Source organism: Anoplophora glabripennis, unplaced genomic scaffold (assembly GCF_000390285.2).
Source record: "Anoplophora glabripennis isolate ALB-LARVAE unplaced genomic scaffold, Agla_2.0 scaffold543, whole genome shotgun sequence".
NCBI classification, from domain to species: domain Eukaryota; kingdom Metazoa; phylum Arthropoda; class Insecta; order Coleoptera; family Cerambycidae; genus Anoplophora; species Anoplophora glabripennis.
This window is the reverse complement of record NW_019416617.1, coordinates 144428-169282: the sequence shown is the minus strand read 5'-3', so window position 1 is coordinate 169282 and position 24855 is coordinate 144428. Positions and strand designations below refer to the sequence as shown.

Sequence of the window (24855 nt, the reverse complement as noted above, 5' to 3'; positions counted from 1 at the left end):
TCACGTAAAAACACACGATCCCAACTACAAAAACGTCGTGTACCCTTGCGAGGTATGCCACAAGGTACTGAATTGCGTCCAATCGTACCAAAATCACATGAAAGGTCACGCGGGTTTGAACAAGCACGTGTGCAGCGTGTGCGGAAAAGTAGTGACATCCCTTAGCGGTTTGGCGCGCCATATGAGGACGCACACAGGAGAAAAACCTTTCGGGTGCGAGTTTTGCGAAAAAAGATTTGGCACCCGGCCACATCTGAAGACTCACTTGAGCGTTCACACGAAAGAGAGACCGTTCGTTTGCGGCTTGTGCCACAAGGGTTTTACTCAGAAGGGGTCGCTAAACATCCATATGAGGTACCACACTGGAGACAGGCCTTACAAGTGCGAAATCTGTCTCAAGAAATTCGTCACGAACACTTTGTTAAAGGACCATCGATGTGCCGGTCCAGTTCAGTGACTTAAGACACAGTAGTAATTTTACTTGCTTAAAAAATAGTAATATTCTGTTATAAATTGCAGACGATTTACTGAAGCAATTGAAGATGCTGAAGGTAAATCAGTACTAACTAGAGTTCAGGGACACGCGGCTCTTAACAGAACTGTTTACTAATACAAGTGTGAACATGTTCATAGGAAATATGTTGCAGGACAATAATAGTGATAGTAAATAGCAACATTATTATTATTATAAATAACATACATCGTCAAGACAACAAACAGTTCAGTTGTATTACCACTACTCTTAAGTTTCATTAATCTATGTAAAATCTCTTTGTAGATATTTAAAATTGTGACGCTTTAGACTTTCATTAAGACTTTTTGGACCTAAAATGACTCGAAGAACATGCCGCAAAGTTATGAAATAGACTTAAAAAGCCCGTATATATATTTCTTTGCTCCTAATTACAACTCCGGCTATATGCGGCGTTTACTACTTACAATTGTTTATAGAGACGTATAAAATACGTTTACTGAACAACCAATCCACCGATATGAGCAATTTTTAGTAAATAACAAATGAAAACTGAAGTGAAGTATATCTGCAGCTAAAAAAAACATGTTTTGCTTAAGAAAGCACTTAGTAAAATGTTCATCCCTTTGGAGTAACAGCCTCTCAAAATTTCCAAAGATATATGGAATATCACTTGTAACTTGAAAATCAAAAAAGATATAGTAGTAAAATTTTACACAAATGTTCTACTAATGCATGTGTGCAATTTCTCAACCATTTTTTCAAAAATATCTGCCCCTTGGAGGGGATTGAAGTAAGCATCCCTTAAGCTATTTTTTTGCTATAATTTTTTTTGTTTAATAAAAACTGAATATTCAAAAATACGTATCAAATAGCCTAGTTTATTTTAAATAACTTTTATGTTTTTAATTGCCAAATTACAGTACTATTCCATATCTTTTTGGACACTGAAGGTCATTTTTATGCAAAACGTGTTCTCTTTAACTGTAGATTCACCGGTATCATTTATGCTACTTCTTAAAACACCCTGTAGATACTAGGTGATGATGGTGCGGGTGTTAGCATCGGAAAACAACTTAATATTTTGTCAATATTCACACAGATTTTGTGAATAGGAAAGTGAAAAGTTAATGAAGCTGTTTGTACTGTCGGAAATACATTTTTTTATTAAACATATTTTACTTTTCCCTCCCGTTTTCCAAATGTAGGACCAATATTTTAAAACATGTTTTTGTATATCCACGATTTATTTTCCCAAATATATTTTTGTTTATCGGTGTTCGTCGCATACAATTTTATTAATCTCCTAGTAACTTGTGTATTTTAGGATGGAATTGCCGCCGATTTTCAATTGCAACGCGTGCGAAAAATGTTTCTTGGACTCCAAAAAGCTCGAGAGGCACAAACGCACGCACAGGAACAAGACATTCACGTGCGATCTGTGCGATAAAGTGTTCAATGAAAGGTACCTGTTGCAGTACCACAAGAAAATAAAACACCTTAAGAACGTCAATTACTTCAGCTGTCATCTGTGCGAAATGAAATTCCACTGGAAACACCTGCTCAGGAAGCACATCGAAAACGCTCACCACAACAAGTTCAGATTCCGGTGCGATAAGTGCGAGAAGGGATTCAATTGCCAGTCCAAATTCGATCTACACTACAAAAACGTACACGATGCGCCTAAATTTAAATGCGAGCACTGCACTAAAATGTTCAAAGATCCCACTTACTTCAAAATTCACGTAAAAACACACGATCCCAACTACAAAAACGTCGAGTACCCTTGCGAGTTATGCCACAAGGTACTGAAATGCGTCCAATCGTACCAAAAGCACATGAAAGGTCACGCGGGTTTGAACAAGCACGTTTGCAACGTGTGCGGAAAGGTAGTGACATCCCTTGGCAGTTTAACGCACCACATGAGGACGCACACCGGAGAAAAACCTTTCGGGTGCGAGTTTTGCGAAAAAAGATTTGTCACTCGACCTCATCTGAAGGCTCACTTACGCGTTCACACGAAAGAAAGACCGTTCGTCTGTGGTTTGTGCCACAAGGGTTTTACTCAGAAGGGGTCGCTAAACGTCCATATGAGGTACCACACTGGAGACAGGCCTTACAAGTGCGAAATCTGTCTCAAAAAGTACGTCACGAACACTCTGTTAAAGGACCATCGGTGCACTGGTCCGATTTAGTAAATTAGAATAATCGCTATTGTTTTCATGTGAGCTGCTGAAGTCGAACCAATACAAAAATACATTGTTTCTATCACACATTTTTTACTTCTCCCTCCCAAAATGTTACATTTTACTAAAGCATGAAATTATTTTTATGAAAGTTATTCCAGAACTGTATTTTTATTGAAAAGTACACGATCATTAATATTCTCCCAGTAATTCTTGTGTATTTCAGGACGGAAATGTGCATAATGCCGCCGATATTCAATTGTGACGCGTGCGACAAATGTTTCTTGGACTTCAAAAAACTGGAGAAGCACAAGCGCACGCACAGGAACAAGTCCTTCCCTTGCGACCTGTGCGACAAGGTGTTCAAGGAAAGGTACCTGCTGCAGTACCACAAGAAGATAAAACACCTGAAGAACGTCAATTACTTCAACTGTCACCTATGCGAGAGAAAGTTCCACTGGAAGCACCTTCTCAGGGTGCACATAGAAAACGCTCACCAGAACAAGTTCAAGTTCCGATGCGACAAGTGCGAGAGGGGGTTCAATTACCAGTCCGAGTTCGATCTGCACTTCAAAAACGTACACGAAGGGCCTAAATTCACTTGCGAATACTGCAGTAAAATGTTCAAAGACCCCACATACTTCAAATTCCACGTAAAAACGCACGATACCAACTACAAGAACGTCGAGTATCCCTGCAACGTATGCCACAAAGTACTGAAATGCGTCCAATCGTACCAGGTGCACATGAAGGGCCACGCGGGTTTGAACAAACATGTCTGCAACGTGTGTGGTAAAGTAGTGACCTGCAAAGCCACCTTGAGGCACCACATGAGGACCCATACAGGCGAAAGGCCTTTCCAGTGCGAATATTGCGAGAAAAGGTTCATTAAGCAACAGCACTTAAAAACTCACCTACGCGTCCATACTAAAGAGAGGCCTTTTATATGTGCGGTGTGCCAAAAAGGTTTCACGCAGAAGTCGTCCTTGAACGTCCACATGAGATACCATACCGGAGAGAGACCTTACAAGTGCTCGTTTTGTTTGCGGAAGTTTATCACCAATACTTTGCTGAAAGATCATCAGTGCACTGGGATACCGGTTGAATGAACAAACTGGTAGAAATAGATACATAGTACGGTCAGAAGAAATTACAGAAATAAACAATTGAAAGAAGTATACTCAGCAAAGCAGAAAAATTTTCAAATTTTTTTAGTGCATCAGAAATTTTTTTCTGGCTTAATCAATGCCAGGGTCATTTAGTCTGATTCATAAGCTTCAATTTGGTTTTTTTATTTTCTATTATTTATTTTTATTTACGATTATTTCTCATTGAGATATCGGCTATTAAGTGAGAAGGTGAGTTTTGGAAGCTTGAATCTATCCTCTTCAAAGGGCCTTTAGGTATGTTGAGAAAAAAAAATTACAAGTATTTATTTGAAAAATGCAAAAAAATTACTTTTTTTTAAATTGATCGGTCAAACCGTTTTCCTTTCCTGAATCATCAGTTTTATACAGAATTAAAGGAGTAGGGTTATTGCTCCTTGAAAATCAATTAATCATGATAAAGATAAAAAAAATGTTTGCGTTATTTTTCTCGCAATTTCACGTTAAATCAAACTCATCAAATATTTAAAAAATAATTTAAAATTTTGAAAAAAAAATCAAATTTTTTCAATTTCACGTTGAATAGGCATGTACTTATGAAATGTCGAAAAAAAAATTGTTAATGAAATTTAAAATTATTTTCATTAATGAAAAAATTGGTAAATTCGTAAAAAACGTTTTTTTAAGGCTTTAGAAAAAATGCGTATAAAAAAATGCATGAAGATTAAATGAATTAAATTAATTTTAACTCAATGAAATAGGGCATGCGAAGAAAAAAAAAGGCGTCAGAACTGAACAGAATAAATAATTTCCTGAATATTTTGAAATTTCAATATACATATTCTTTTTAAATTTCAACATTCGGACATTTGAAATATGTATTCAATGTGAAATTGTAAAAAGGATGTTTTTCAGTTGATTTTTTTTTCAAAATTTTGAGTATTTAACGCGAAATTGTGAGAAAAATAACGCAATTTTTTTTTTCTCTTAATAAATGACGGCCACATAAAAAAAGTTGTCTGTACTTTTCATGCGACATATGATATCCGTAGTATTTTTGCCTCATGATTACGAATCTGATGTCAGAATTGAGCTACCACAGGAATTTCCTAACCTCAAAAACAGGTCAAAAATAGCAAAAATTCACGAAAAAGTAGGAAAAATACAAAAAAAAATGTCTATATTCAAATGTTCATTTATATGGTTAAGACCTCCCCAAACGTGATTCCGCGGTCAGAATTGATGGTTCTTTTTTCAAACCTCAAAAAAAAAACGGATCAATTTAGGTCAGATATCACGAATTTTCAAAAAATAAAAGATTCGCGACAAATTTAGTAATCAGGGGTTTCCAGGGTCGCTTTCACGAATTCGAGGTCAATTTTGCAAAATTCAAGATGGCCGACCAAATTTTCAAAAATTAACAATTTCGCAGTGTCACTGATAACGAATCAGATTTACAAAATTCGTTTTTAAAAATTTAATCAATTACATATGTACTTTATTACCTGAGATTAGGCAGAAAACCCGTGAATAGATCTTTTTCAGAAAATATATAGTCGAAAAAAAGAGGGTTACATGATTGATGATGACGCAGGTTATAAAGTAAACAAAAATATTACAAAATGAATTTCCCAATTCTTACCTCGAATTCATGATCAGTAGAGTTCGGGACTCGGTCGGATGATCATAACCGTCGCGTCGGCCTTTCGCTACAGCGCATCGTACGAAACCTGTAATAACGGCAGTTATTGGTTTCGCGTTTGCTTCGTGTATATGTGTTTTAATATTCTAATAATGTCGAACGCACCAATGGGTAAAAACGACCTTTCGCTGATAAAGTACGAAAATTTACTTATTTTTATTTATACCCACCAGTTTATTTATTTGATTACGATGAACACGCCTATGACTAGCCGACGAAAACCTCGAACTCTAGTGATCAGCGACCCCGAAAACCCCCGTACACCAAATTTGGCGTGAAACTTATTTTTTGAAAATTCGTGATATCTGACGTTAATTGACCCGTTTTTTTTTTGAAGTTAGAAAAAGAACTATCAATTCTGACAACGGATTCACGTTCGGCGGGGCACCAACCATATAAATGAACATTTGAATATAGACAAAGGATGTTGTGTATTTTTCCTCGCACTTTTTCGTGAATTTTTGCTATTTTTGACCTATTTTTTGAGGTTAGAAAATTCCTTTGATGTGATATCTCGATTCTGAAACTGTTTTCGTGATCAGAAGGCAAAAATACTACGGATAACATATGTTGCATGAAAAGTACAGACAATTTATTTTGTGTGTGGCTGTGTGATTAATTGACGTTTAAGGAACAGTAAACCTCCTTTAATTTTTTATAAAACTTTAACGATTCAGGAAAGGAAAATGGTTCAATTGATCGATTTCAAAATTTACACCTCATTGAGCTAAAAAGAAAAACTACAAATATTGGAATTTTTCGCAATATTCACAAAGTAGTCGTTCATTTTCCAAAACAGAAAAAGTAATTTTTTGCTCATTTTCAAATTAATACCGAGTTTAAAAAAAAATCTCAAACATACCAAAAGGATCTTGAGGAAGATTGATACAGGATTCTAAAATCCATTTTCCGTTCGCTGTACGATTAGTTCATGAGATATCGATGATAAAAAAAAGGTGACTTTTCACTCAATAGCCTATATCTTATTGAGAAATAACTGTACGGCAAATAAAAAAAAATAAATTGAAGCTGAAGAATAAGGCTAAATAACCATTGACATTGATTAAAGCCAGGAAAAGTATTTGTAAATTTTTTTGCCTTGCATTATTTTTTTTATTGCGCCGAGAGTGATCCTCAAAAAAATTTTCATATTAGCATTTCAAAACTAGAATCCTCAAGCTTCAAGATGCTCTTTTTTTTTCTTGATACGACCATTATTAACGAAGTTACAGCCTTTCAAAAATCACTAAAAAATTTGGAAACTTTTCTGCTCCCTTAATTTTTTTGCTGAGTTTATTATAAAATACTGAAAGAATTAAATATTTAGATAAACTTCAATCATGTTGTCAAGAAAATCTATACATTCCTTACAAAGTAAATATTGCAGAAAATGCATGTTTGTCAAATGTATTTTTAACAAATATGAAATATTAAGTTTCATTATTATCTGTTTTATCTATTAGTAACCTTCCACTAATCTAGATTAGGTTGGTTAGGAAAAATTTGTATTATAAAAAAATTGTATTATACCCAAAAACTTTTCAAACGTTTAAAAAACAGCACTAATGTGCGCGATCATCGACCACTAACTGTTTAACATTTGCTAGATCTAAAGTGTAATACGTTATGATTGTTGTCTTTGCGAACCTACGATTCCTCCACTAACTTTTATGTATTTTAGGGTCACAGTAATGCTCCCGATTTTTAAATGTGACTTATGCGGAAAATGCTTCCTAGACCTGGAAAAAAAGCAGAAGCACAAGCGGGTGCACAAGGCGAAGACCATTCCCTGCGACATGTGCAAAAAGGTATTCAAAGAGAAATACCTCCTGGAAAACCACAAGAAACTGAAACACCTGAAGAACATCCACTACTTCAAGTGCCACCTTTGCGAAAAGAAGTACCACCAGAAGAACCTACTGAGGATCCACATAGAAAACGTTCACATGAACAAGTACCGGTTCCACTGCCACAAATGCGACAGGAAGTTCAACTACCAGGCCGAGCTGACCTTTCACTATAAGAATATGCACGCTGAACCGAAGTTCACCTGCCAGTACTGCAGTAAGATGTTCAAAGACTCCTCGTACTTCAAATTCCACGTCAAAACGCACGACCCCAACTACAAGAACGTCGAGTATCCATGCGAGGTATGTCACAAAGTTCTGAAACGGTCCCAGTCCTTCCGCGTCCACATGAAGGGTCACGCGGGCGAAAACAAAAACGTGTGCTCCGTCTGCGGGAAAGTGGTCACTTCTATCCTTAGTTTGAGGAATCATATGAGGACTCACACGGGGGAAAGACCGTTTCAGTGCGAATTTTGCGAGAAAAGGTTCACTACGCAGCAACATCTCAGAACTCACTTACGGGTTCACACCAAGGAAAGGCCTTTTGTTTGCGAAGTTTGCCAAAAGCGGTTCACGCAGAAGTCGTCCTTGAACGTCCACATGAGGTACCACACAGGGGAGAGGCCCTACAAGTGTTCCTTTTGCCTCAGGAAGTTTATCACTAACACTTTACTAAAAGACCATCAGTGCAGCGGATCTCCTGTAGAATAAAAAAAATAAAAGTACCTATTTATGTAAGAAAGACAATTATTGTATTATTAATTTGCGTTTGATAATCAGCGAGATTTGGAAGTTATTATATTTATTTATTTAAAAGACTGTTGCAACGGGGATTTTTTTTCAAGATATAATTTAATAATTTTTTTTATACAGGGTGTTCAAAAAGTTTGAACCCCCCCCTTTATCTCAGAAAATACTGCTCAAACAAAAAAATGATTATGACAAAATTTGCAGGGTTTTGAGTGAACAATCCAACGGTAACCTTGACCATGACCTTGAAGGTCATTTAGAGGTCAAGTTGGAAATTTTAAATGGAACCGTATACTTTTGACCCCGGAAATGGTAAGAGCCTAAAATTTTACGTTCGAATGTGACCTTGACTATGAGCTTCAAGGTCATTTAGAGGTCAACCTGAAAATTTTAAATGGAGACATATATTTTTGACCCCGGAAAATGGAAATTTGTACGTTCGGGTATGACCTTAACCATGACCTTCAAGGTCGTTTACAGGTCAAGTCGATTTTTAATAAATGACCCGATATTCTTGACTGCGGAAATTGCGTGAGCATAAAACTCAAAAATGACCTATACCATGACCTAAAGGTAACTGTAACGTCAAACCTCTAAATGACCTTAAAGGTCATGGTCAAGGTCACATTCGAACGTAAAATTTTCCGCTCTTACCATTTCCGGGGTCAAAAGTATACGGTTCCATTTAAAATTTTCAACTTGACCTCTAAATGACCTTCAAGGTCATGGTCAAGGTCACCTGGGTCAAGGATTATTCCCTCGAAACCCTGCAACTTTTGTCCTAATCATTTTTTGTTTGAGCAGTATTTTCTGAGATAGAGGGAGGTTCCAAACTTTTTGAACACCCTGTATATACAATGGGATACTTAGTATAATTTTTTTCAGGTAATTTTAATAATAAAAGGTAGTGCATTTTATATTCTTTGTACGCTCCGAAAAGCTAGAGAAAGTTTCCAAAACGAAGAAAGATATAAGGAATTTTCGAAACGCTTGCATTTCAAAATTTTTATAAAATGTCGATTATCTCGAAAACGGTTAGATTTAGGTAGAAGGAAGCTTTAACATTTTTAATTTATCTTGTCGATAATGCTATAATATACAGGGTCTTCCATTTAAAATAATGAAGTTAACAGCTACTTCCTATATAACCCGAAGTGCTACGTTGATGGAATTTTTTTCGTTGAAGAGAGCATATCTGATAATCCTCGTAAACGAAATTGTACACTGTATAATCATCGAAAGTTATAAAGTTGTAGCCTGAATACATTTACTTTTATTAATACGTGTATACTTCTTGTTTAACGCATATGACTGTCCTAGTATAAAGTGGAATATATTTTTGTAAGAAAAATAAATTACTAAAATTTATTAAATAAAAAAATTTTTTATTAACTTCTGTTCCTGAATTTATCCCTATATCTTAAGGACAAATAGTACATAAAATGATAAGAGAACCTTTTGAATTGGGTGTTGCGTAAGGAGTGACTGTTACATTTTATCGCCAACGTTTTATATTTTTATTCTATTTTAAAATAAGTTCTTTCATATTTTTTTTTAAAACAAGCTTTTAGTGACGTAATTTTTTTTCGTATTCTTAGCAAACCCTTTCATTTGATACCCATATCATGGGGGTGCATAAAAAATAACTGGTCCGCTATTGTTGGGAGTCCGCCATATTGGATTTAGAATGACGTCACTTGGCTAACCATGCATTGTCATCCAAACTAAACGTGTGTGCAACATTTCAGCTCATTCGATTGGAGATAACTGTTTTAAAATTCACTTGCAAGATTTGACCCATACTAACTAGGCAAGTTAAATAAAAGCTTGTAAAAATAAAAGGTGTTAATGAAATAAGTACTCAAAATTGGAGAGTATGTAAACATGTCGAAATACGATGAAAACCTTAGTAAAGTTTTTCTCAGTGGCGGCCCCTCTAAGGGTAACTCAGGAAACAGTTTTTATCGCATAACTTCAAAACGATTTAAAATTAAATTTTGGGGTTGTACTAATATATGCTTAATAATCAGCATAATATACAAATCAAGATTTGCTACAGGGGGGTAAGAAAATGCGGGATCATGGGGAAATTTTTACAATTTTTTTTGTACGCAATTTTTTCTACTTCCTGAACCGAAATTATGAAAATTTATCATATTTCGCATAAAAAATGTACTCTTGTTAGATTTTAATAGCGTGAGCTGCTGAAAATAAATGTATTATATTGTGCCATAAGAAAATCTAACAAGAGTACCTTTTTTATGCCAAATATGATAAATTTTCATATTTTCGGTTCAGGAAGTAGAAAAAATTGCGTAGAAAAAAAAAATTTAATTTACCTCAGAGAATGCGGGATTGCATTCTCTTAGGCCCCTGTAGCAATGTTGATTTGTATATTATACCGATTATTAAGCATATAAATAGTAATACAACCTATTTTTGTGATTTAATATTAAACCGTTTTGAAGTTATGAAATAAAAACTATTTCCTGAGTTACCCCTTCAAGGGACTGTTTCTCCCTTAAGGGCCGCCACTAACAAAAACTCTACTAAGGTTTTCATCATATTTCGACATGTTTTACACACTCTCCAATTTTGAGTATTTACTTCGTTAGCACCTTGTATAAACATTGATCTGTACGTAAATATCAGACTTTTGAAAAATATACAGGATGTTTACAAACTAAGGATTTTTTTAATGCTGTTAGGACGATTGAATAGGAATAAGCATTTTCAATCATCAATATCGTTAAAACTACAAAACGGCGCTTAAAATTGAAAATCAAAACTTAGAACTTTTGAGAACCCCTGGAATCGTTCCAACCTACATACAACACAAAAAGAAGTGAATAATTGTAGCCATTAATGGCGTGTTGTCCGCTTTTTATCTCGTTTTTTCGCAGTTGACAGAGAAATTACTATTTCACTTTTGGGTAATGGTGAGTTCTACTTCACTTTTTATTGCAGAAGCAAATATTTTAAGTAAAATCTAATTTTATAGGTTCTGGTGGTGTGTGTATATACTTCGATATCCTCCACAAATTTGTATTTTTATTTATTAAAAAACAGTTGTGTTATCATTTGAGTAAATGTAAAATCTAGTAGGTTCTCGTTAAAGAAAACCTGATGAGATATTCAAAAAAAAATTTGCAAATAAATTAAATTATATTGGCCATATTTTAAATTCACAGTATTATTATTATTACAATATAAATTAGGATAGATAACGCTTTAGCCTGTTACTCCCAAAAATGAACAAATAAACAAAAAATATCATGTTTAAAATATAAATATCTCCAAGGACGAGCGGTATATTTCCCTTGCCTATTTTTCGACAAAAATTTATATTAGCCACCCTTATTTTTTTTATATACTACCTGTCTGGAAAAAATATCAAACAATTTAGGACCACCACATATTGAAACATCTCTTCACTTACACATGATTGACATACAAATAAATAAATAATACTGTTTAAATAATAGGGGGAATGTCGGCGGTTAGCTTTAAGGTTTTGTAAGCATTTACTAATTTATTAAAATATTTTCACTTTTTGTATCTTTTTTTAAATAAGGTTTAGTGGGGTATTAGAAGGAGTGAACCACTTTTGGGCTGATTGCTCCCGTCAAAACAAACAGAAAAACAAAAATTTTCTGATAAAACCAATCTCTAAGTGCTCTACGAAGGTTGATAAGTTAGATTTGAAATAAAGTTTCTTATTAATTGAGATTCATTGAACATATTATCTTTAAATTTCATAGTAACTGCCTTACGTAAAAATGTAACCATTTAGACGTAACTGTAAATAAAAACTTTTAGATGTTAAAGAGAATCTCATTTACAGACTTCGATTTCGAACGACGTTACCAATCTTACAAACATCTTATTCGGTAGCTGTCGCTTGGGATAAACCAATTTGATATCGTCTTGCAGCAGCATCGTTTTCTCCTGACACAAAGTGGGCTGTACCCATATAAATTCTTTCTTGATTTCTACATATGCTTTTTCATGATATCACAGAAACCATAGAAAGTATATTTAAAATTGAATTATATTTGTCTTTGTTTTGCCATACTTTTTAAATAGGTCAGTCATCGTTTACCTTATTAACTCTAGCTTATTGCAAACCTAATTATCCATTTTTGTTATAGGAATATTTTATGTTACCTGCTGAACAGTCGGAACTGTCCGGAATGCGGGAAACAGTTCAAGTCCGAACATCTTCTCCACAAACACAAACTATACATGCACAAGGAAAAAATGTTCGCTTGCGACATCTGCGACAAAAAATTCACCCTGCTCCACATGATGAACTACCACAAAAGACTGAAACATTTCAAGGAGTACACTTGCCACTGCGACTTCTGCGGGAGGACCTTGGAAAATAAATTTGCTTTAAGAAGACACATTAACAGGGTTCACCTTCAGAGATACGACCACGGCTGCAGAGACTGCGAGAAAGTGTTCGGTACGAAGAGCGCGGCGGACAAACACTACCAAGTGGTGCACGAGGGAAAAACCATCGAGTATACCTGCCAGTTTTGCAACAAAACGTACAGGAACGACACAAGCTTCAAGGAGCACGTCCAATCGCATGATCCGGACTTCGGCAAGACGAAATTACATTGCCAAGTTTGCTCGAGGCAGTTTATCAAACGCACCGCGCTCAGGGCCCATATGAACGTGAAGCACAAGAACAGGGAAGAGGTGCACATATGCGACATCTGCGGGAAGAGTCTGTCGTCTCAATCCTCGCTAGCTAACCACAGGAGGGCTCACACCGGAGAGAGACCCTTCAGTTGTCAGTTCTGCGAGAAAAGCTTCACGTCCAAGCCGTTGCTGCGCATTCACGTGAGGGTCCATACCAAAGAAAAACCTTACTCGTGCGAAGTCTGTACCAAGAGCTTTTCCCAGAGGGCGACTCTGACTATTCACATGAGATACCACTCAGGCGAGAGACCATACGAGTGTAGAGTGTGTGAGAAAAAATTCGTCTCGAATACTGTGTTGAAAAATCATAAATGTACGATAAATCGTATACATTGAATTGCTGTCTAAGTTTTATAAATCGATAATGCTGTAAATAAATATCATGAGATTTAAACACCATCTTTCTTTCTAATTTCTAGTGCATTTATATCATTAATTTGATTGTTTTTGTTCATAGTTTCGTAGTTATTGACTTAGTTATTAATTTTTTTAGTTTAACGACCATATCCTTGCCACCCGTGCCCGTCGTGGAGAGTGATGAATGTTGGGATGACGATAACTACGCAACATACGATCCGAAAATCAATATATTGCAAAAACCGGTGATCAGAACTACCCCTCCCAATTTATCGAGAGCACAGAAAAGAAAATTTAGAGTAGCAGAACGTGAAAGGCTTAAGAGACTTAGGGAATATTATTTATAAAAGGATCATTGATATATAAATAAATATTTCCTACAGTATAAATTTTTTTCTCTTAATTTTGGGTGAGATATGACCTACAATCTCCTCATCTTAAATGGCAGAGAGCGACCTGCTAATCTGTAAGAACTCATTAATTTTTCAGGCGGAATGCATTTTTTACAACAAAAAAACAGTTGGGCATCCCATTCCACAGATTAGATACCTTATAACACTGCTAACACTTCCTTACGATTACAGGGACATCGAGTTTGAGGAGTGATGATGTTTTCTTTAAAAAATGAAATTGCTCGTGAAAAATTAGTGAGTAAGGAATCTTTAAAAACCTGTCGAATTACATCAAATCCCCAATTGGAAATGTCTGATAGCAGGCTTGCTCGGGACTATTTCCACAACTAACTAAATTTTTGACTTATTTTCGTCTTCATTAAATAACAAGCTCGTTTTTAGGTCACCTGCAGCAAACAGAAAAAACCTATCAGTCCTACAAATCGGCCTAACTTGCACACTGTGCAACAAAACCTACCCGACGCAAGACAAGTTCAGGAGGCACTTCCGGAACCACCAGGAGAGGAAATTTTTCTGTGATATGTGCCCTTTCAAAACGCTATACAAAAGCGCTTTGGGGAGTCACAAGAAGGCGGTCCACACCAAGGAAGACGTTTATAACTGCGACCTGTGCGACAAGGTATTCACTAACCCCTGGTGTCTCAAAAGCCACATGGGCAACGTCCACCTGAAGAACTACAAGTTCAACTGCGAGAAGTGCGGCAGGGGGTTCTACCAGAAAAACCAGCTGGTAACTCACGACGAGAACGTACATCAAGGCATCCGACACGCGTGTGCCGTTTGCAGCAAAATCTTCACAACCAGGGCAGGGTTAAGATTGCATTCGTTCGCTCACGATCCCAGTAAGAGGAAGATGGAATGCCCCGTCTGTCTTAAGGAAGTGTCCAGGAGGACGTATATGGTTCACCAGAGGAAGCACTCCGGCGACGAGAGCGTCGGTATGCACGTATGCGAGATATGTGGTAAAGCGGTCACTTCCAGTGCTGTCAAAGGTCATATGAGGACACACACCGGGGAAAAACCTTACTCTTGCGACGTCTGCGGCAAGTCCTTAGCCAGCTCGCAAATACTGGTTACCCACAAACGCACCCATACTAAGGAACGACCGTTTATCTGCCAAGTTTGCAACAAGGCATTCACACAGAAACCAGCATTGAACGTCCACATGAGGTATCACACTGGTGAGAAACCCTATTCGTGCGACGTGTGTTCCAAGAAATTTATTACAAAGACTCTCTTGAAGGCGCATAGGTGCCAAGGGCCAAGCTCTCCATCGTAGCTGATTGATCATGATGTATAGATTTTTTAGAATTTACTTTATCCGTTCTACACTGTACAAATAAACCAAATTAAGTTGTTACTGATTGTTTTCTTACAAACTTATTTAAGCTCTGTCTTAGGAATTATCAATTTTTCCTTAGGAACATCATTCAGCTTATTTTAAAGCAATGATGTATTTTAGGGATGAAGAATAATTATAACTTCCAGTCATTCGATCGAAAAAAACAGTTTTCTCCCTATAGTTTTATTAAACTTCACATTAATTCCATAACTACGCCGTATATCCGGTCATAACATTTTCCTTTTGAAAATCACAAAAATCTATTTAGTACTAGGGGTTTACTAATGATTATAATTTTAGGTCACTTCTTGGAGACCTAGAACCTTCTTCTCTGCAAATGACTTGTGTAAAGTGTAATGAAGTTTTCCTAATACCGGAAGAATTTGCTCGGCATCTAACTACTCACCTAGCTAAAGTGTCTGAGTTACATCCCTCCAGGACTAGAATAAAAGTTGAAAGAAACAACGATGTACCATCTACAAATGAAAACGGAAAATTCAGGTGTGTCTTTTGCGGAAAACAGTACTCCACGAAGACAACGCTTGCTGAACATTACGAAACTGCGCATAAAGGCAACAGATACTTTTGCGAGACATGTAAAAAAGCCTTTCGCAACAAGTACAGACTGAAAGAGCATCAACTGGTACACGATCCCAACAGGAAAAAAATTGAATGTCCTGTATGTTCGAAAAAAATCTTCCCCAGATGGTACCAAAACCACATGGACATGCACAAGAACGTCGACAAAGAACTATTCAAGTGCGACTTATGCGATAAACCCTTCGGGTCCGCTATAGCCTTGAACTTCCACAAGCAGAACTTTCACTTGAAGAACTACAGACACGTCTGTAATAAGTGCGGTCAAAAATTCCGACATAAAACCAGCCTGCTCCTGCACGACGCGAATAAGCACCACGATACTCCTCGGGAATGTTCCGTTTGCAACAAGCTGTTCCAAACGGTAACCAGCTTGCGGCTGCACTCCCGATGCCACGACCCGAAATACAAGAAGACTAAGTGCCCCGTTTGCTTGAAGATTCTTTCCGAGCGCACCGTTAAAATGCACGAAGAGATGCATGCCGATGGTACGGCACAATCCGCCATTTGCGATGTATGCGGTAAAACTATCGCTTACCGCTGGAGATTGAAGTTACACATGAGGACTCACACCGGCGAGAAGCCATATTCGTGTGACAAGTGTGGAAAGTGTTTTTCTAAGTCCGACACGTTGGTAGCTCACAAGCGGACGCATACGAATGAGCGACCGTTTGTCTGTAAAGTGTGCAACAGAGGATTCACTCAAAGAACCCCACTGAATGTTCACATGCGTTGCCACACAGGTGAAAGGCCGTATACGTGTCAAATATGTTCCAAAGGGTTTATCACCAGGGGGCTACTCAATGGGCACAGGTGCCCAGGGCCTAGTTAATTTTTACTTTCCTGCTTAAATAAATGCTGCTTTTCGATCATTCGTTTTATTTATTACACATTTCTTAACTATCTGGGGAGTTGCTGCAAGTGTTCATCCGCATGCACTAGAGATTATTCAAAAACATTTAATTAAAATTATTTTGAAAAAGCCTTATTTGTACAGTAGTGATAACTTGTTTGATGAAACAAAATTTTTTGATCTAAACAAATTATTTTGTTTCAAATTATTGGCCAGGCAATACAAACGCAGAGATGAATTAAAACCTATAGACCATGATTACAGTACCAGACATCGTGAAACTTCATTTCAAGTTCCTTAACCTAGAACTGCAAAATGTACAAAATTCTACTATTATCTCGGACCTAGAATGTATAATCTATTGCCAGAAGATATTAAATCTTGTAAACCATATATATCTTTTAAAAAGCGTCTAAAAATATTCTTGGACGAAAATACTAAGCAAGATATCTCAAATTTATTAAATAGCATGCAATAAATTTTAAAATCATACTTAAAAATATAGTCCCCTTGCTTTTCCTCATTATTATCTTTCTTTTTCCGGAAAACGAAAGAAAACATGTTTTGTTGTTTACTTAATTACGTATTTGGGTATTTGACATAAATGTTAAATTAATATTTATGCTGTGTATATACATGTATGTGTATTTTGTACTAATTGTAAAATCTTAGTTGTTAGACCACGCTCAAGATTCGCCTTATGTGGAAATTATTTATTTGCTTGTAAATACTATTTTATATATACATTGTAAGTTTTTATCCTCTTAGCAAATCGATCATTCCATCGAAAAAACAGTTTCGCCCTATAGTTTTATTAAATTTCACATTAATTCCATAACTACATCGTATATCCGGTCATAACATTTTCCTTTTGAAAATCACAAAAATCTATTTAGTACTAGGGGTTTACTAATGATTATAATTTTAGGTCACTTCTTGGAGACCTGAAACCTTCTTCTCTTCAAATGACTTGTGAAACGTGTAATGAAGTTTTCCAAATGCCGGAAGAATTCACTCGGCATCTAACTACTCACCTGACTAAAGTGTCTGAGTTACATCCCTCCAGGACTAGAATAAAAGTTGAAAAAAACAACGATATACCATCTACAAAAGAAAACGGAAAATTCAGGTGTGTCAAATGCGGAAAACAGTACTCCACGAAGACAACGCTTGCTGAACATTACGAAACAGCGCATAAAAGCAACAGATACCCTTGCGAGACATGTAAAAAAGCCTTTCCAACCAAGTACAAACTGAAAGTGCATCAGCTGGTACACGATCCCAACAGGAAAAAAATGGAATGTCCTGTATGTTCGAAAAAAATCACCCCCGAATGGTACCGAAACCACATGGACATGCACAAGAACGTCGACAAAGAACTATTCAAGTGCGACTTATGCGACAAACCCTTCGGGTCCGCTATAGCCTTGAACCTCCACAAGCAGAACTTTCACTTGAAGAACTACAGACACGTCTGTAATAAGTGCGGTCAAAAATTCCAACATAAAGCCAGCCTGCTCCTGCACGACGCGAATAAGCACCACGATACTCCTCGGGAATGTTCCGTTTGTAACAAGCTGTTCCAAACGGAAACCAGCTTGCGGAAGCACTTACGATGCCACGATCCGAAGTACAAGAAGACTAAGTGTCCCGTTTGCTTGAAGATTCTTTCCGAGCGCACTGTTAAAATGCACCAAGAGATGCATGCCTCTGGTAGGGATAATACCGTCATCTGCGATGTATGCGGCAAAACTATCGCTTACCGCTGGAGATTGAAGTTACACATGAGGACTCACACCGGCGAGAAGCCATATTCGTGTGACAAATGTGAAAAGTGTTTTTCTAAGTCCTACACGTTGGTAGCTCACAAGCGGACGCATACGAATGAGCGACCCTTTATCTGTAAAGTGTGCAACAGAGGATTCACACAAAGAACCCCACTGAATGTTCACATGCGTTGCCATACAGGTGAAAGGCCGTATACGTGTCAAATATGTTCCAAAGGGTTTATCACCAGGGGGCTACTCAATGGGCATAGGTGCCCAGGGCCTAGTTAATTTTTACTTTCCTGTTTAAATAAATGCTGCTTTTCGATCATACGTTTTATTTATTACACATTACTTATGGTTTAACTATCTGTGAAGGTGCTGCAAGTGTTCGTGTGCATGCACTAGAGATTATTGAAAAACATTTAATTAAAATTATTTTGAAAAAGCCTTATTTGTACAGTAGTGATAACTTGTTTGATGTAACAAAATTTTTTGATCGAAACAAATTATTTTGTTTCAAATTATTGGCCAGACAGTACAAACGCAGAGATGAATTAAAACCTATAGAACTATAGACCATGATTACAGTACCAGACATCGTGAAACTTCATTTCAAGTTCCTTAACCTAGAACTGCAAAATGTACAAAATTCTACTATTACCTCGGACCTAGAATGTATAATCTATTGCCAAAAGATATTAAATCTTGTAAACCATATACATCTTTTAAAAAGCGTCTAAAAATATTCTTGGACGAAAAGATTAAGCAAGATATCTCAAATTTATTAAATAGCATGCAATAAATTTTAAAATCGTACTTAAAAATAGTCCCCTTGCTTTTCCTCATTATTATCTTTCTTTTTTTCCGGAAAAAGAAAGGAAACATGTTTTGTTGTTTACTTAATTACGTATTTGGGTATTTGACATAAATGTTAAATTAATATTTATGCTGTGTATATACATGTATGTGTATTTTGTACTAATTGTAAAATCTTAGTTGTTAGACCACGCTCAAGGTTCGCCTTATGTGGAAATTATTTATTTGCTTGTAAATACTATTTTATATATACATTGTAAGTTTTTATCCTCTTACCAAATCGATCATTCGATCGAAAAAACAGTTTCGCCCTTAAGTTTTATTAAATTTCACATTAATTCCATAACTACANTACATTGTAAGTTTTTATCCTCTTACCAAATCGATCATTCGATCGAAAAAACAGTTTCGCCCTTAAGTTTTATTAAATTTCACATTAATTCCATAACTACACCGTATATCCGGTCATAACATTTTCCTTTTGAAAATCACAAAAATCTATTTAGTACTAGGGATTTACTAATGATTATAATTTTAGGTCACTTCTTGGAGACCTGAAACCTTCTCTGAAAATGACTTGTGAAACGTGTAATGAAATTTTCCAAATTCCGGAAGAATTCACTCGGCATCTAACTACTCACCTGGCTAAAGTGTCTGAGTTACATCCCTCCGGGACTAGAATAAAAGTTGAAAGAAACGACGATGTACCATCTACAAATGAAAATGGAAAATTCAGGTGTGTCAATTGCGGAAAACAGTACTCCACGAAGACAACGCTTGCTGAACATTACGAAACAGCGCATAAAGGCAACAGATACCCTTGCGAGACATGTAAAAAAGCCTTTCGCAACAAGTACAGACTGAAAGAGCATCAACTGGTACACGATCCCAATAGGAAAAAAATTGAATGTCCTCTATGTTCGAAAAAAATCACCCCCGAATGGTACCAAACCCACATGGACATGCACATGAACGTCGACAAAGAACTGTTCAAATGCGACTTATGCGACAAACCCTTCGGGTCCGCCATAGCCTTGGACTTCCACAAGCAGAACTTTCACTTGAAGAACTACAGACACGTCTGTAATAAGTGCGGTCAAAAATTCCGACATAAAGTCAGCCTGCTCCGGCACGACGCGAATAAGCACCACGATACTCCTCGGGAATGTTCCGTTTGCAACAAGCTGTTCCAAACGGTAACCAGCTTGCGGCTGCACTCCCGATGCCACGACCCGAAGTACAAGAAGACTAAGTGCCCCGTTTGCTTGAAGATTCTTTCCGAGCGCACCGTTAAAATGCACGAAGAGATGCATGCCTCTGGTAGGGATAAAACCGTCATCTGCGATGTATGCGGCAAAACTATCGCTTACCGCTGGAACTTGAAGTTACACATGAGGACTCACACCGGCGAGAAGCCATATTCGTGTGACAAGTGTGGAAAGTGTTTTTCTAAGTCCGACACGTTGGTAGCTCACAAGCGGACGCATACGAATGAGCGACCGTTTGTCTGTAAAGTGTGCAACAGAGGATTCACTCAAAGAACCCCACTGAATGTTCACATGCGTTGCCACACAGGTGAAAGGCCGTATACGTGTCAAATCTGTTCCAAAGGGTTTATCACCAGGGGGCTACTCAATGGGCACAGGTGCCCAGGGCCTAGTTAATTTTTACTTTCCTGCTTAAATAAATGCTGCTTTTCGATCATTCGTTTTATTTATTACACATTACTTATGGTTTAAATATCTGGGGAGGTGCTGCAAGTGTTCATGCGCATGCACTAGAGATTATTCAAAAACATTCAATTAAAATTATTTTGAAAAAGCCTTATTTGTACAGTAGTGATAACTTGTTTGATGAAACAAAATTTTTTGATCTAAACAAATTATTTTGTTTCAAAGTATTGGTTGGTCAGGCAGAGATGAATTAAAACCTATAGACCATGATTACAGTACCAGACATCGTGAAACTTCATTCCAAGTTCCTAAACCTAGAACTGCAAAATTTACAAAATCCTACTATTACCTCGGACCTAAAATGTATAATCTATTGCCAAAAGATATTAAATCTTGTAAATCATATACATCTGTGAAAAAGCGTCTAAAAATATTCTTGGACGAAAAGACTAAGCAAGATATAAATTTATTAAATAACTTTTCCTCATTATTATCTTTCTTTTTTTCCGGTAAAAGAAAGAAAACATGTTTTGTTGTTTACTTAATTACGTATTTGGGTATTTGACATAAATGTTAAATTAATATTTGTGATGTGTATATACCTGTATGTGTATTTTGTACTAATTGTAAAATCTTAGTTGTTAGACGACGCTCAAGGTTCGCCTTATGTGGAAATTATGTATTTGCTTGTAAATAATATTTTACATATACGTTGTAAGTATGGTAATGGTAAATAAATTATTATCATTATTATTATTATTATTATTATTTAATCTGCATTGCATCGCATAATTTATGTAACAAAATATACCACCAACACGCAAAGTGTAGAAAAACTTACGATTTATTTTATCCTTTGACTAACCAATCTCTTTTTAGGTTATTCGTTGGTAGCGGCTTGGCAATTGTAATCACCGGTATAACTTGCATATTGTGCAACGAAGTGTTTCTAACGCCCGAAGAGTTTAACAAGCACCTGGAGACTCACGTGGAGAAAGTTTCATCGTCTCCAGCAAATACCAACACAGAGAACTTGTCATTTGATTCGCGATTATCAGAAACCATAGAGACCGAGGTCTCGACAAATGATATCCCTAATAACCTATTGGAAGCTTATGACGAAACAGTGTTCGATATACCAAATGCTACCAAAACAGAAAATTCATCAAGAATGAGGATAGAAAATCTATAATTAAAATCTGATGCTCCCAGTTGTGCGCGGAACTGATCACATTAATTTGGAATTTTCCAGTGTGAAGAATAAAATTACTGTAAGCTAGTAAGCTAGAAGTGAAGTTCGCAATGAGGAATTCCCACAGAGGACATCTTTGACGCAATTGAGAGCAATTTTTTACATGAGGCATGGTTTACACAAACTCAATTTGCCCCAAGAGCACAAGTGTTAAGGACTTATAAAAAATAAACCATACATTTGCTAATGTTTTTTTTTGTTGTAAATAGTGTTTTGCGAATACTTTTTGAGGTAAAGACATTTTAATGCAACTCGAGATAGTAACAATGAGGTAAGTTAATCATTATGACACGTTTGTCAATTTTGTGTTAACTTGTCGAAAACTAAGGAAAAAGCGGTACCTATACGATTACAACTTGTGGCAAATATTCCTTAATATTATAGTTTTGAGATTAAATATAGTCAAAAAATTGAAAGGAAAAATTTTTCTTATGTATAAGTATATGAAGAGTGTTTTGGAAATGCCGACTACCCATAATTCCTTTACAGTTAGTTTCAAAACAAATACGAAAGTTTCGTAGATAAAGAGTGAGAAAATTTTTCGTATATGTATTTAAATGGATTTAATTGCCAATTGTCATGTTTTAGGTGTTAAATATTGTTTTTCTATGTACATATACTTTTAGAAACTGTCCCGTTGGTCTTAAAAAATCTTATTTCCGTATAGAATTTAGCATTTTGCCGGAATCAATAAAAACGTTTTCCAACAAACCAACATTGTGTTCTTTTAAACCAAAACCCACTCGAAACCATGCATTGTAGTACTTCCCTTACAAAATAAATGTGTTTATTTGCAGATGGGACGGAGAGGAAGAGACGTCGGAAACGGTCCAAACGAACATCCAGTGCGGGATGTGCTCAGAAGTGTTCCCATCGAAAGACAAATTCGTCGAGCACACCATGAAACTGTTCGGGGAACTCTACACTTGCTGCAAGTGCCGCCTTAAGTTTAAGAACTGCATGGATCTTTACGAACACTACGAGACGCATCGAGCTGCCGGCGAAACTATATTAGTTCAAGAAGAGGAGGAAGAAGTAGAAGAAGAGGAAGTGGAGGAACTGGTCTTGAACTACGGTGAAAACGAAGAGGTTATAGTACAGCAACCCGCCGTGAGTGACACCAACGAACTGTTGTACATCCTAGACGACTCGCAGTGTGTGAACGAAGTCGTTATAGAGGAAGATCAGCCTGTCGTGGAAAACGCCGAGAGAACGGAAAGAGAAACTGTGGAAATAGTGAACTTGGAACACGGGTACGTCATGTCCAACGTGGAGAGCATCATCGAGGAGGAAGACGCCGAAGGTAACATCCTTCTAACTAGAAGAGTCTCTCTTCCAACTAAGCCTTCCACCAGTAAAAGGCTGTACACCCAACCGAAACCAAGAACTCCTCAACCTAAAAGACGGCACGAAGTTCCCGACTTTTCAGCGACCAACTACGCCTTCATCAACGCTAACGACGAGGTGGACGTTCCTCATTACAAATGCTTAAGGTGCGAACAGTTGTTCATCAACAAGTTCGTCTTCTTCAGGCACATAGAGAAGGGCAAGTGCTACATCAACAACTGCGACGTTTGTACCGCCACCTTCTCGAAGAACAGCGAGTTCTACGAGCACTACATCGCTGACCATACGGACCGGGCCATCTGCCACTTCTGTTTTAGAACGTTCATGTACGAGAAAAACGTCAAAGAGCACATGCTGAGACATTTGGATCAGTTCAGACACAGATGCGAGGATTGCAATAAGGGCTTCTATACCGTTAGGGAGTACAGGAACCACTACAAAAACAGGCATATGGGCATCAGGCACAAGTGCGAGGTATGCGGGAGAAGTTTCGCGGACGAATATTACTTTAAGAGACATATCGCCACGCACGCGAAGGCCAACAATATCACGGTCTTACAAATCACCAACTGAGACCAGAGTGGCTGGATTCCACTTCAGTCAGACAGACAGGATTAAGCATGTAAATGTCGCGATCGTTACTATAAAAATTGTTGCGTTTTAATGTCTAATTCTGTAATTTGTACAGTAAAACGATGACTTTACGGTTTTATTTAACCAAGCAATATGTACAAGCATAAGTTTCGTAGTCAGTACGTTGGTAGCACTTCTACATATTGCACATGCGCAAATGGGTACAAACTGTCGTGTTGATACGCGTGGTAAAGCAAGAATTTGTGTTCATTTTGCTTTCGTTGTTTAGAACATAAGCCAAAAAATTATTTTACAGTTTTATTTTCGTTTCATAATCGATCTTTCATAAATCTACAATGAACAATTAAACCGAAATACAGGATGTCTTACGGTAACGGCCCATTAGAATATTTCAGAGACTACTTCGATTTGAATTTTGAAATTTTAAGCTCTGGGGTGTTCGGGGGTGCTCACAAATAAATTAATGCCATTGTTGTAGCACTTCCGATTAAACCAGAGATCACCATATAGTTGCTTATTTTAATCGAACGCACTGTATATTTTTGTATATTCTACGCGTAATTTTACAGGGACTTTTATTATTCCTATATCAATATCTAATAGTCTTTCATATTTCAATTATTTCAAAATAAGTTGCTAAATTTATTGTCGAATTTGTTTAACTTTGAACCGCCAAAACTTCTCTAAATTAAATATCCTGTATATTTAATAAAAAACTGTTGTAGAATTATATCCTCTATCCATATTACACTTCCTCTATCTCTCTTAAATTTCTATTAGTGACAGTCTTTGTGATAAATAATTAAAATGATCCAAGATGGCTGTGAAATTGCTAGCAAACTGACTTACGACATGTTGATTGTTTCGTTTCTAAGTTTGCTAGCAATTTCACAGCCATCCTCACAAGAAATTGGATAATTTTAATTACTTATCACAAAAAAAAACGTCAATAAAAAAATTACGATAAATATGTATAGGGAAGTGTAATATGGATAGGTAGAGGGCAAAATTCTAAACAGGTTTTGATTAAATATACGGGGTGTTCCATTTAGAAAAAAACAAGTTTGGC

General features: G+C 36.7%; 1 protein-coding gene and 1 pseudogene across 1 annotated transcript in view; both read left to right on the top strand.

Annotated features, from left to right (window-relative positions):
• The window catches only part of LOC108914411 (zinc finger protein 721), a 115705-nt gene that overhangs the window by 40581 nt on the left and 50269 nt on the right, over nt 1–24855 (top strand). The window lies entirely within an intron of this gene.
• On the top strand, nt 3705–8095 carry LOC108914416 (annotated as a pseudogene).